We start from the raw sequence: 12,378 nt of genomic DNA, 5'->3' as shown, positions 1-12,378 counted from the left end.
ATTGCAAGGAAGGATCCTGTTCCAAGACTTAGAAACAACATAACATAAGCAAAAGAGACGCCTCTCCAAGCAAACTGAGTTTCAAAAGTGGAGGATAAGTAGAGATGTTTTATTATGTTTTTATGTATGTTGGAAGCTGGCCGAAGTGGTTGGGGCAACCCAGTCAGATGGGGCAGATATAAATAGTAAAATTATTATTATTGACAAGAACACCCATATTTACATAGGAGAAATGTTGGAGGGCATGCGTATGATCTACTTCTTATGGAGCAGGTGGGAAGAGTACTAGCACTAGTTGCTTGCCTTTCCTTCTGCCTCCACAAGTAAAAGGACTTGTAGGGAAAAGAGAAATTATTTTTGTTTATAAAAGTTGGTCGTTCAGGGGAAGCGGTCTGCAATATTCCCAAGGGAGGCACCCGGGCTCCAGTCAGCTATGGCCTTCCATAGAACTCATCGATGGGTTTTATAAAGCGATGTGTCAAGGAACTGGGGGGATGCATTGGCTAGATGTATTTCGGGCTGTGGGTCTGGAAAGGAGAACGGGCAGAGGTGTGCAAAGAGAGCGCAGGAGACTCTGGGACACTTGAGGGTGGAAAGGCGGACGATCACGGGCTGCCTGGGACGTACCTAAGCCTCTGCGTTTTATAACCCGCGTTTTTTCGCTCGTTTGAAAAAAGGCCGGGCGGTCGCTGAAGCAGGAGAGCGCGCGCGAGGAGATTTTGTTTCCCCCTTCACCCCACCCCACGTCGGATCCGTTTCCTGCAGCCCGCCCCTTGGCGAAGGGAGGAAGAAAATAAGATTTGAAAAGTCTGACCGACTTCCTCTATTGCCGACTGCGGCTTGGTCGGTTTGCAATCGAGCGGTTCCGAGGGAGCGGCGTCCTTTGCACCCCGTGACCCCTAGGAGTCGCTGCAGCGGGAGGCTCGGCAGACGAGCCGCGATGGCCGGCTGGGGAAGCGAGAAGGCCGCTCCTCCGCCCGTGACGTCAGCAGCCGAGCGCTGAGGCTGAGATTTCAGGGCAGGAGGGACTGCTGGTCGGAGGCAACGCGCCTCCTCCAGCGGAAGGCAACTCCCAATGCAGCCTGGCCTCCGCCTCCGCCCGCCCCCGACGCAGGCGGGCGGGTCGCTTAGCCCCCCTGCGCTCTCCCTGCCCCTCCTTGCCCGGGGCTGAAGGAGAGACGAGGCGGTCGCCACCCGTCCAACCTGTTCGCAGACAGGTTCTGCCTGCCCAGGACGACCTCCGCGCTTAGGCGTTCCTCTGGGCTGCGCCTCGGAGAGGGGCCAAGGGGGCAGACAGGCGCCCCCACAACTTCAGCTCATCCCTTCTGGAAAGTTTGTTGTTAGTTACCCCAAAGAAACCATTCATCCCACGACTTCCTCTCACGCAAGAGTAAAAAGAAAGAAAGAAAGAAGCTAAGTTCTCCGAACCTGCAGCCTCCAAATCCCATGCATGATAACAAGAAAAGCAAACTCGCCTTGGAGTGCTGCGCAAATGCGCCTGTTGCTACATTCAAAAGTAGGCCTGGATCTCTCCCGTTTTTTTAAAAAGTACATTTTAGAGCCGAGCCTCCCTCCAAGAAATTCGGTCCTGAGTGTGTATACTGTACCTCGCTCTCTCCACTCCCCCCCGCCCCCCCGCATCCCAACAGCCTACTAAGGCTGTTTAAGTGTCAGTCCGAAGGGTCACACGCTGAACTTCCTAGTGAAGGGGGGATTTGAACCTGGAACTTCGCATCTGAAGTCAAACGCTGTGTCTCACAAGCCATGCATTACTCCCTCAGGGAAGAAAGATAACTCTTTGGGCCCCCGTTCAACATTTGACCACGAAGCCCACTCCGCCTTATGTACGCACCGGACATGATTCCCCCTTGCAAACAGATACCCCACCCCAAACACTCTTTATTAGAAGAAGGTGGTTGGCCCTAATGATCCAGCCTTTTCCAGTAAACGCATCCAGTTTCCTCCCAACCTCCCTCCCGTCCTGCCTCCGGCAGAAAAACTCCCCCCCCCCCACGAGAAAGAGAAGGCGCGATGTGGGGGGACGACCCTCTTCCTGAGGTCTCCTCCCCCAGAGTTGGTCGCGGGAGGAGGAGGCTGTCCATCGGCGAGAAGGGCGGGGGCTGGCGGCTCCTGCTCTCCTTCCTTCCCTCCCTCCCTTCTTTCTCTCCCTTTCCAAGTTTCTGCTCCTCCCTCCTTCGCACAAACTTTCCCGTCGCTCTTGCTCGGCGCCCGGCTAGAGCTCCTTTCGGTGCGCGGCGGATTCCTCAGCCAGCCAGCTAGCTAGCCAGCCGCGCCTCCCCCCTTTTCCTGCTTCCCTGTCACCTTCTTCCCCCCTCACCCAACCGACCCAAAGCCTCAAGCAGCTGCACCGGCGGGACCACCACCCACCCTTCCCCGGACGGAGCACGGAGTAAGTAAGCAAGCGAGCGGGCGGGCAGGCGAGCGCTCCCATCCCGGCCTTGGAAACTCTCCGGGAGAGGAAGGAGAGGATTCGTCTTTATTGCGCCTCCCCCCCCCCTCTCCACACAGATGTCCCGGACTGGTGGGGGGACGGGGACCGTACGGCGGAGTTTCCCCGCCCCCTGCCCCTTCCCATATTTATCCACCCCCAGACCCAAACCGCGACCCCCCCCTCTCCCGCCCATGGAATTGGTCACGCTAGGAAGAGAAATGTTGAAGGGGGGAGGAAGCCCATTCTCTTCCCTCCCCCCGCACACCCGGGTTTCAGCCATGCCTTGTTGCGGTTTTCCTCTGGTAAAAAACATTGTATCTACCAGTTTATGTCTATGGAGCCTGTCTTGGGCAGCTACTCTTTCCTTGGGGGCAAGTTTCCCTCCTCTCGGCGAGCTTTGCTGGGAGCTCCAAACCCTTAAAAGAAAAAAGAAAAACACCAAATCCTACACTGTCCTTTTTGGGGGTACACTCAGAGATGCCTGACGTCGAGTCATGGTTCCTGCTCCGTTTCAAGTTTTGAAGTCCGTGGCCTGTAACAGAGCTGGATTAATTTCCTCCTTATATATAGTTATGCTTTGTCCGTCCCAGTTGGTTGTAATCAGAGCCTGTCCGCCTGCCAAAAGGGCTTTCGTGTGTGTGTGTGTGATCCAGACTGTATATTGAGAACTAGAATGGAGCATATATCTCTGTATAAAAATAGGTTATATAATCTTTCTGGTCTCTCTGGCATCACAGTGTTGCTCTTACGGATGTTGTGAGTTTTTAAAAATCTTATAATATTCATATTATTTATTAACATCCAAGAGGAAGTCTTTTAAAGCAGGATTTGTTCCCCAGTGTGCCTGTATCTATCGCCAGCTTGAACCTAGGCCATAGGGCCACTGTGTTGACAACTCATGGATTGCACAAACACATTTCCTCAATTAATTACCTTTGTGTGTGTTATGTGCGTAATGCTGTGTTTCTCACTCGTTGGTCACGTGTGTAAAAACAAATGCTTTTGTAGATTTGTTGTATGTGTAGATTTATGTTGTATTGTGGAAAGTTACATTTGGAAGTTTATAGTACTGATGTGTGAGAAAAAGAAAGAGAGAAGGGGAGGGTGGGGAGAAGGGCGAGCAATTTAACTGGGGAGCAGGGAAGGGAGAGAATATGATAACTGTGTTACTACCGGGTATTGAAAACCCAAGATGGGATGGGATTGACCAGTGTGTTAAATATTCACACTATATCAGTCATAACAGGGGATCCAGTTCTGACTGATTAGTTCTGGGCAGCTGACCTACAGTGTTAATGGTTTAACAAAGAAATAGGGAAGCTGTGAGATCAGAGGGCAAAGAACTAAAAAGAGAGGTCTCTTGAGGGTTTCCTATTGTCTGTCATAATCCATGGTATTTTGGTTGTTGCACCAGGGCAGCCGGACGGTGTCAGGCCCTTTCTCCCTTCCATTTAATAGTTTTCTCAATGGCTGCAATGTTTCGGAGGCTGCCCCTTGCCTGTTCTTTGTAGATGTGCAAGGGAACATTAATGAGGGAAACTGGAGAGTTTCTTCTAGGTCATATACGTAGCCTCTTGCGAATAAGGCAAAGCATTATTGAGGAGCTCTTGTATATGGGACTCCTAGGAGGGAGGCACTTTGTACTCTGGGCCACTTTCTGATGGTGAGGCCTTGCAGGCAGGTTGCTGTTTGGTCATGGCTCTGCAGGGCTGGATGTATGGTTGATCCTGCAGGCCTAGACATGCAAGAGCTTACACCGTTCAAGGGAATAGATATCTCGAAAACAGCACCTGGGTTGCACTGTATGCTACTGCATGAAATATAACCTCCCAAATATAGACATGCTGCTTTGGAGAGATTGTTCCACCATTGTCTTTTAAGCTGTTTAAGCTGTGAAGTTTTTGCCATGATGAAACATAAAGATAATAGGGCTTTTGCTTGCTTTGAGGGTAGGCGCTTACCTGTCCTGGAAAACTGAGGCAAGGGGTTGTGGGCAAGGTTTCAACTTTCCCATGGTGATTGTGAGCAAGACATACAGTCAAGTGCATGTGCCCCAATTTCCTCATAAATCAGTGCAAATTTCTTGTAGGGGGGAACTCAAACAGTACTCACGCTTATCTGGGAGTAAGCCCCACTGAAAACAACAGGAATTTCTTCTGAATAAATGTATTTAGGATTATACTGTAATACTGTATATTGATTTGAGTGAGTGCTTAATAATTGCAATTACAGTTCTAGCAGATATCCTCCAAATGTTTACTAGTAAACTCAGAGTGATACATTTCATTTCCAGAAAGCCATTAGGCTGGTGTGTTGTTCTAGAAATATTATGGTTTATTATTATGTATTTGTATTATAGAAGCAGAAAAGAGCTATTCTGAGTTTTTACTACAGTGGATATCACCCACCCCAAACCTCCTAAGTTTGAAGAACAAGTTTGAAGTTCCCTCCCTTTTGTTTCAAAGTAATTATATTTAGCACCAACAACTCCTGTGTGCTGCCTTTGTAACCCTGCTCTTCAACCTTAGAAGTGTCTGTATATTAACATGCAAGGCAAGATGGTGATTATTGGGTCATTTATAGCTTTTTCATACTTTATTTATAAAGGCTGAAGGTCTAGTCATAAAAGGTCAGTTGGAGGCTTCATAATGATATGCATGCCTGTGAGTCTCTGTCTCCAGAAATGTTCTCTTTATGGAGGGTTAACACGGGTATTGAAACTATGTGTCGCGGGGATCTGAAATCCACTGACTTCCCACATTAGCAAGCTTCAAATCCAATTTCGAACCTGAAGAAGTGACTGTAAATCTTACTAAACTTAAGCACAAATTTCCTACCTTTTGGTAAGAAAACAAACTTTTCAAGCTGTGAAATTCTTGTATGTGGAACCATAATTTCATTACACTATTTTAATTTTGCAGGCATATTGGCTTTCATATTATAAGATGTATAGCTTCAGTTAGAAAGTTTTTACATTACTTAACACATGATTAAAAGTATTGCTTAAACTTGAAAGTTAAAACACATTAAAATGCTACTGTAGACAAGTTGCTGTATGTTTTGATAGGTGATAGTTGGTATTTGGTACTTTACATGCCTGCTACACCATTTAAAACTTATTTCCACTTTATTAATATTCCAGTTACAGAAAGGGAGTCAAACAGCTGCTACCGGTAGCTTAAATATTTCCAAAGGTAGAATACTTATTGTCTCTCTCCTGCAGAAGAGCAACAAGCTGTAAACCAAAGTACAAATCTTAGTTACAGCTTGTGGTTTGTCTACAGTGAGACAAATCATGAGTCCCCATTCAGACAATGTGCTAAGCCAAATCATGACTTAGTTTACACAGTGCATCATCATCAGAGGAGGAGCAAAGCAACTGGTTTCTTTGGCAGCCTACATGCTCATGCTAAACCTACTTTCAGGCAGATGTAGAGTTTTGGTCTTAAGCATCCCCAAATGTAAGACCATAATAGTCTATGCACAACCATTTTAAACTGCCAGGGAACGTGTGATTTTTGCCTAGGAGTCTGACTTCAAACTGAGCTAGAAGTAACGACAGTTGCCACAATCTGATACATTTTGTGAAACAAGTTTGACAGCTCTTGGTCCAGTTTCCTTGTGGGACCTGTGTTTGTCTTATAGAAACCACCAGTCCTATTGACAGTAACCGGCCATCCCTAATTGCACTTTCTGTAGAGAGCAGAGACTATGTGCCAAGGATCTGGAGTCTTCTCCTCTACAGTGGTACCTCGGTTTATGAACGCAATTGGTTCCGGAAGTCTGTTCATAAACTGAAGCGTTCATAAACTGAAGCGAACTTTCCCATTGAAAGTAATGGAAAGTGGATTAATCCGTTCCAGACGGTCCGCGGAGTAACCGTTCATAAACTGAAGCGAACTTTCCCATTGAAAGTAATGGAAAGTGGATTAATCCGTTCCAGACGGGTCCGCGAAGTACTTAAACTGAAGCGTTCATAAACTGAAACATGGGTGTAATTGGTTCCGGAAGTCTGTTCATAAACTGAAGCGTTCATAAACTGAAGCGAACTTTCCCATTAAAAGTAATGGAAAGTGAATTAATCCGTTCCAGATGGGTCCACGGCGTTCATAAACCGAAAATTCATAAACCGAGGTGTTCATAAACCGAGGTTCCACTGTACTTTTGCTGTGTTTGAGAATGTAGACATGTCAGACGAGAGCTTTCCCCTCTTGCTGTTATCTGGTTTGCTTCATGAGCAAACGCTTGAGTGGGATGCATAATGAATTGGACGTGATTCGTAGAGTGCTGGTTACTAGGTTCTTTCATAGGTCATAAAAGGCCATGTGCAGATTTGTTCTTCAAAGTCTATATGAAATACTTGGTGTTCCTTTATGGCAGGGGTTTACGGACTTGTGACCCTGCAGATGTTTGTTTGTTTATAAATATATTTATAGACCACTATTTCATTAAAAAAATCAGTGTGGTTTGCAACAAAAATATGTAAGACCAGAATGTATTTTCTTTAATCATACCACTAGCTTGAGATTTGGGGCCATTATGGCTCCCCCTGGCCCCAGCATAGATTTACCAAATGTATATTCCATATTTTAGGTGCATCCTTCATATAATCTAATTCCATGTGTATCTCTGTTACCTTCGAGCAGAAGAAATGCTGAATTCACTGAACCTTAATCAGGGGTTCTGAACAGTGATAGGCCTAGATATCGGAGGCAGGTTTATGGGTACCAATGGACTAGAAAAAAACTAGTATTTATCTGCTATATAGGCAAAGTGTAAGGGCAGGCTTCAATCAAAATCAGGCATCCCCAAACTGTGGCCCTCCAGATGTTTTGGCCTACAACTCCCATGATCCCTAGCTAACAGGACCAGTGGTCGGGGAAGATGGAAATTGTAGTCGAAAACATCTGGAGGGACAAAGTTTGGGGATGCCTGATCAAAATTAAACAAAAGATTGCCCTCATATTCTGCTTGCGGATCTCCCACAGACATCTGATTGTTCACTGTGAAACCAGGATGCTAGTCTAGATGGGCCTTTGGTCAGATCCAGCAGAGTTCTTCTTATGTCAGATTGATTTCAGACATTAACAGGTGACACTTTTCATAGCATGGAGATAAACACATTGCTTGCTCATGTCTACAAGCCATATTATACGAGAGCCAGAACCAGTGAAAAAGTGTGCAACCTTTTCCTGTAATTGACTGGCATGTATGATGTGTATTATGCAAAAAATAAATAAATTGTATTATACATTTTTCATTGAATAATTCCAATAAAATAATGTGTTTTGAAAAGTGGCTAACCTTAGGCAAGTAAGGCCATTTAATCTACAGTCTGAATAGTTATCTTTTCTCTAGAAACACCATCATTAGACGCAGGTGAGTACATTTGGAAGAATTCAGTTTATGCTTGAGAATGCACCAAGGACGGGGAACTTTTTTGAGCCAGCTTCGACTAGTGAGTGGGACAGTTCAACTATCAACCTCTTGAATGGCCCGTAGCCTGGACATTCTTATTGCCTGGTCTGCACTGATTGGTAGCAGCTCTCCAGGATTTCAAATTGGGGGGGGGGTTGTCTGCCAGCCTTACCTGGAGATGCCTTGGGGCCTCCACTGAGCTATGGCCTGTGGTGCTGTGAGCACTCCAGTTTTCTAACTGTGTTGAGTGGGGACAAAGACATTTGACTCTTTTCCCTGTCAAATGCACTCAAAATGATTGAAAGCTCTCACACATGTCCTCTACCTTCTGCAATAATAGACCATGGTGTAACTGTAAGGATTTTTTGGGGGGGGGGGCGTTAGAAGAGCCCTTCTGCATCAGCCCAGAGGCCTTTACAGTCCAGCATTTTGTTTCCACTGTGGCTTCCTGCATGCACTCAAGATGGTCAGCCTTATAATTTAACACTCACCTTGTTACCCATGGCAAGCCATGTTGCCCTTAAGTTAAAAAAAAAGAAAATGCTCCCAAGACAGCTGAGAACCACAACAATAAACAATATTAAGAGCAAAACAACAAAATAACCCCTGCCAGGCTTAATTTGGCATGTGCACCAGAGGTTCCCTATGTCTGCAGTATGATGCACAATCTTATACAGCCTTGTGCTATCAAATGAGGGGCACTGTACGATGAGAGAAATTAGATATACATGGTGAAATATCTAGCAGTTTGAGCTTTGCACATTTACTCAGAAGTAAGTCCTGTGAAATGCGATGGGTTGATGATACTGCCTCCTAATGGTGTAACACTGGGCAACAGAATAAATGTTACGAATAAATGTTGAGCAGTTCTGTGGCAGACAGAAATCAAACAAGAGAGCTTAACCATTATTCCAGGGTATTTTGTGCAGGGATGTACAATACTGTAGTATGAAGGAAAATAAATTACTGTTGTTGCTATCTGGAGATCCCAGCCTCTTCAACCAAAATTTATAGGTTTTTTTGTTTGCTTGTTTGCTTGCTTGTTACTACTACTACTACTACTACCACTACTACTACTAATAATAATAATAATGATAATAATAATTTATTATTTATACCCAGCCCATTTGGCTGGGTTTCCCCAACCATATGCTTAGAGCATATAAAAAAATGTAATAAAACATCAAATGTTAAAAACTTCCCAATACAGGGCTGCCTTCAGATGTCTTCTAAATGTTGTGTAGTTCTTTATCTCCTTGACATCTGAAAGGAGGGTGTTCCACAAGGAGGGCGCTACTGCTGAGAAGGCCATCTTCCTTATGACATTTGTATGCTATCCAGTAAGACAAAGTTCTACACAACATCAAATGATTAAGTAAAAAACCACTTTAATACAAAGGAAAACATGAAACCGTTAAAGGGCAGAAACTACATAAATACAACAGAACAGAAGTCACCACCCCCATCCTCCGATTAGAAATGGGTTAAAAAAATTAGATCCAGATTACCGACGTTACTTAAAAGGTCCGGGTGAACATAAAGGCCTACAACTGGTGGTGAAAAGACCACAGATATGGTGCTGAAAAGCTATCCTGGGAAGATTCTGTAATTAGATGAACCTTTTATTATTTATACCTCACCCATCTGGATGGAAAAAAGGCCCCCTCTCTGGTGATTGCAGGTCTCACTTCATTTGCCTTTGGCACCTGGAGTAGAGCTTTTGAAGTTTTGGTTGATGCATATGGGAGGTGATGATATTACAGTTAGCCTGGTCCCAAGGTTTGGGGGGCTTTGAAGGTAAAAGCCAACACTTTAAATTGGACTCAGAAGCTGACTGGGGACCAGTGTAATATAGTCAAGGCAGTCCGGTTCCTGTTAATGATCTTGTGGCCATGTTCTGGACGAACTGCATTTTTAAAGACAGCATTGTGTTGCAATAACTTATGAACGGGGTTACAAGAGGATGGGTAATTTTGGCCAAGTGATCTCCCTCCAGGTATGGTCACAGTTGGATATAAACTGAAACTGCAGAGATCACTGGAGCCTCTAATGGCAATGTTGGATTAATAAGTACCTACAGACACTCAGCCTGATCCTTTAGGGAGAGTGCAACTCCATCTAGAACACCATCCACCTGGGTGGATGAACCACCAGCCAACAATACTTCCATCTTGTCTGGATCGAGTTGACTTTCATTCAGTCCATTACCATGCTTAAGCACTAGTTCTGGACAACCACAGCCACACCTGTCTGATGAGAAATAGAGATAAAGCTGGGTATCAGCAGTGTACGGGTGACGCTTCAGACAAGATCTCCTGGTGACCGCTCCCAGTAGTTTTGCGTAGATGTTAAACATTATGGGAGGACAAGTTGAACTCTGTGGAACCCCAGCACTCTCCAGTGAAAATAATTAAGGCAAAAATATTTGAAGTGGTTTTTTGACTCCTCTCTTTTTTTAAAAAAAGCATTGAATTAAGACTAGGATTTTCACGAACACCTGGCAGTAATCTAAATCCACCCCCATACAAGTCATTGGTGAAGTTCAGCTAGGTGATGTCAGTGCTAACTTATTTAGATTTTCCCCCTTTGGGTGACATGAACAGGATGCTCTACTAGGGTCCTGTGTTTAATCCAGATCTCCAGAATACATATCTACTTACTGCCACATTGGTCCACAAACACTGCTTGTATGTGACACACGTCATTATAACATTAGGTCTCTGCCGAAATATGCTAGAACATGATTAAAACACTTACAAATGTTAAATAATAATAATAATAATAATAATAGAAAAACTCCAATAACAACAAAGGCTGAAACACTTAGTTGATTTATGGGTTAATCAGTTAAAATAATTTAATTGATTCAGAAGGTGTCTTAAATTACTTGGGCAGCAAGTAATTTTAGATACAGTGGTGCCTCGCTAGACGAAATTAATTCGTTCCACGGGTCTTTTCTTATAGCGAAAAATTCGTCTAGCGAATCCCATAGGAATGCATTGAAATTTCTTTTGCCCATAGGAACGCATTAATTGAATTTCAATGCATTCCTATGGGAAACCGCGATTCGCTAGACGAATTTTTCGTAAAGCACATTCGTCTAGCGAGGTAACCTCCGCTCGAAAAATCCTTTCATTAAGCGGAAATTTCGTTAAGCAGGGCATTCGTTAAGCGAGGCACCACTGTATAGATATAGCAAATGTTTTCAGGAGGTATGACCCATATGACACATGTTGCAACATGTGCATGTAATCTAAAAACAGGGCTATTGTGTTCTTACGCAAAGTTAAGCAGGTTAAATCCGTTGATAAAGATTTCTCTAGTTGTGTGATATTGCTTGTAAGATATTAATGCCAGGCAGGAACATACTAGGCAGTGTTTATGTTTGCCTGTGGATAGATCAGTCTTCCCCGTCTTCCCCTAGTATCTTCCAGATGTTCTGGCATACAACTCCCATTAACCCTTACCATTAACCTTGGTAAGGGAAGTTGAAGCCCAAAACAACCAAGGGTGTTTGGAGGGCACCAAGTTGGGCAAGTCGGCTCTAGACAATGGACTAGTTTGGATATAACACAAACCATAATTTAGTGTTGTGAGAACGAGCCTTCCCCAGGGCTCATGCACCTCCCTCCATTGTGGCCCCAAAGAGGAGTTTGAAAGCTTTCATTTCTGTTTTAGATTAACTGCAGCTTCCTGCATTGTCTAAACCTGCAAAAACGGTGGTTATCTTAACTATAATAACTTATGTAGCTGGCTTCTTTTTACTACTCATAGTTAACCCTCACAGCAGTGCAGGGTTCAGACAAGACATTAAACTGCTGTTAATGTGAAACAGAAAAGAGGAGGGAATGTGAGAACTTGAGGCAAAGCTTCTTTTTGTGTCTGAATGCAACCATTGGTGGTAACCATTTTGCCACCTGTGGTAGAGCGGTGGAAGGAACATTTTATTTTAAACTTGCTTATATGGATTTTACCATATGGTGTTGCACATTTTTAAAATTTTAAATCTCTTTGATATTAATCATTGCAATGCTTTAAATGAAGTGAATGTCATGTAGCACAACTATCATCCAACACTAGGAGACTAATTTTAATGTAATTTTAAAAATTATGATATTGCAATACATTCCTTGCTGTCAATCTCTCTGAGGTTGTCAAACTTTCTGAGGTTGAAAATATTTCCCCAAACTCAAGGGACCCAGTTGCTATTTCCATAAATTTTACCCCCTTCAAGAAAAAAAAAACAAGTTTTGATACCAACCCTCACATGTTTCCAGTGGTGTATTTAAACACCTGCCTGGTAGCCATAGGTGACAAAGAGCTGCAGACATGCACGTGAGCATGGGTGGGTGGAAGATGGATGGAGCACTTCATCCCTCTGTGACCAGCACAGAAACCTAAGAGGAGTACTCATGGAGCACCCACATGGAAGTGGGCTCCTGCTGCAGGAGGGACAGAGCCCATAATGCAGGCATCCCCAAACTGCGGCCCTCCAGATGTTTTGGCCT

General features: G+C 44.4%; 1 protein-coding gene across 6 annotated transcripts in view; it reads left to right on the top strand.

Moving 5' to 3' along the window:
• The first annotated feature begins 2,117 nt into the window (after positions 1–2,117).
• Positions 2,118–12,378, top strand: part of TEAD3 (TEA domain transcription factor 3) — an 89,318-nt gene continuing 79,057 nt past the window's right edge. Inside the window, exon 1 of one of the 6 annotated variants that reach the window (XM_035124334.2) lies at positions 2,118–2,410. The gene's annotated coding sequence lies outside the window, so the exon portion shown is untranslated. The remainder of the gene's footprint in view (positions 2,411–12,378) is intronic. The other 5 variants (XM_035124337.2, XM_035124335.2, XM_035124339.2 and 2 more) reach the window with 5 other exon arrangements.

Source organism: Zootoca vivipara, chromosome 7 (assembly GCF_963506605.1).
Source record: "Zootoca vivipara chromosome 7, rZooViv1.1, whole genome shotgun sequence".
Lineage (NCBI taxonomy): Eukaryota > Metazoa > Chordata > Lepidosauria > Squamata > Lacertidae > Zootoca > Zootoca vivipara.
Note: the sequence above shows the minus strand (reverse complement) of the source record. Positions and strands in the feature narration are given on the sequence as shown.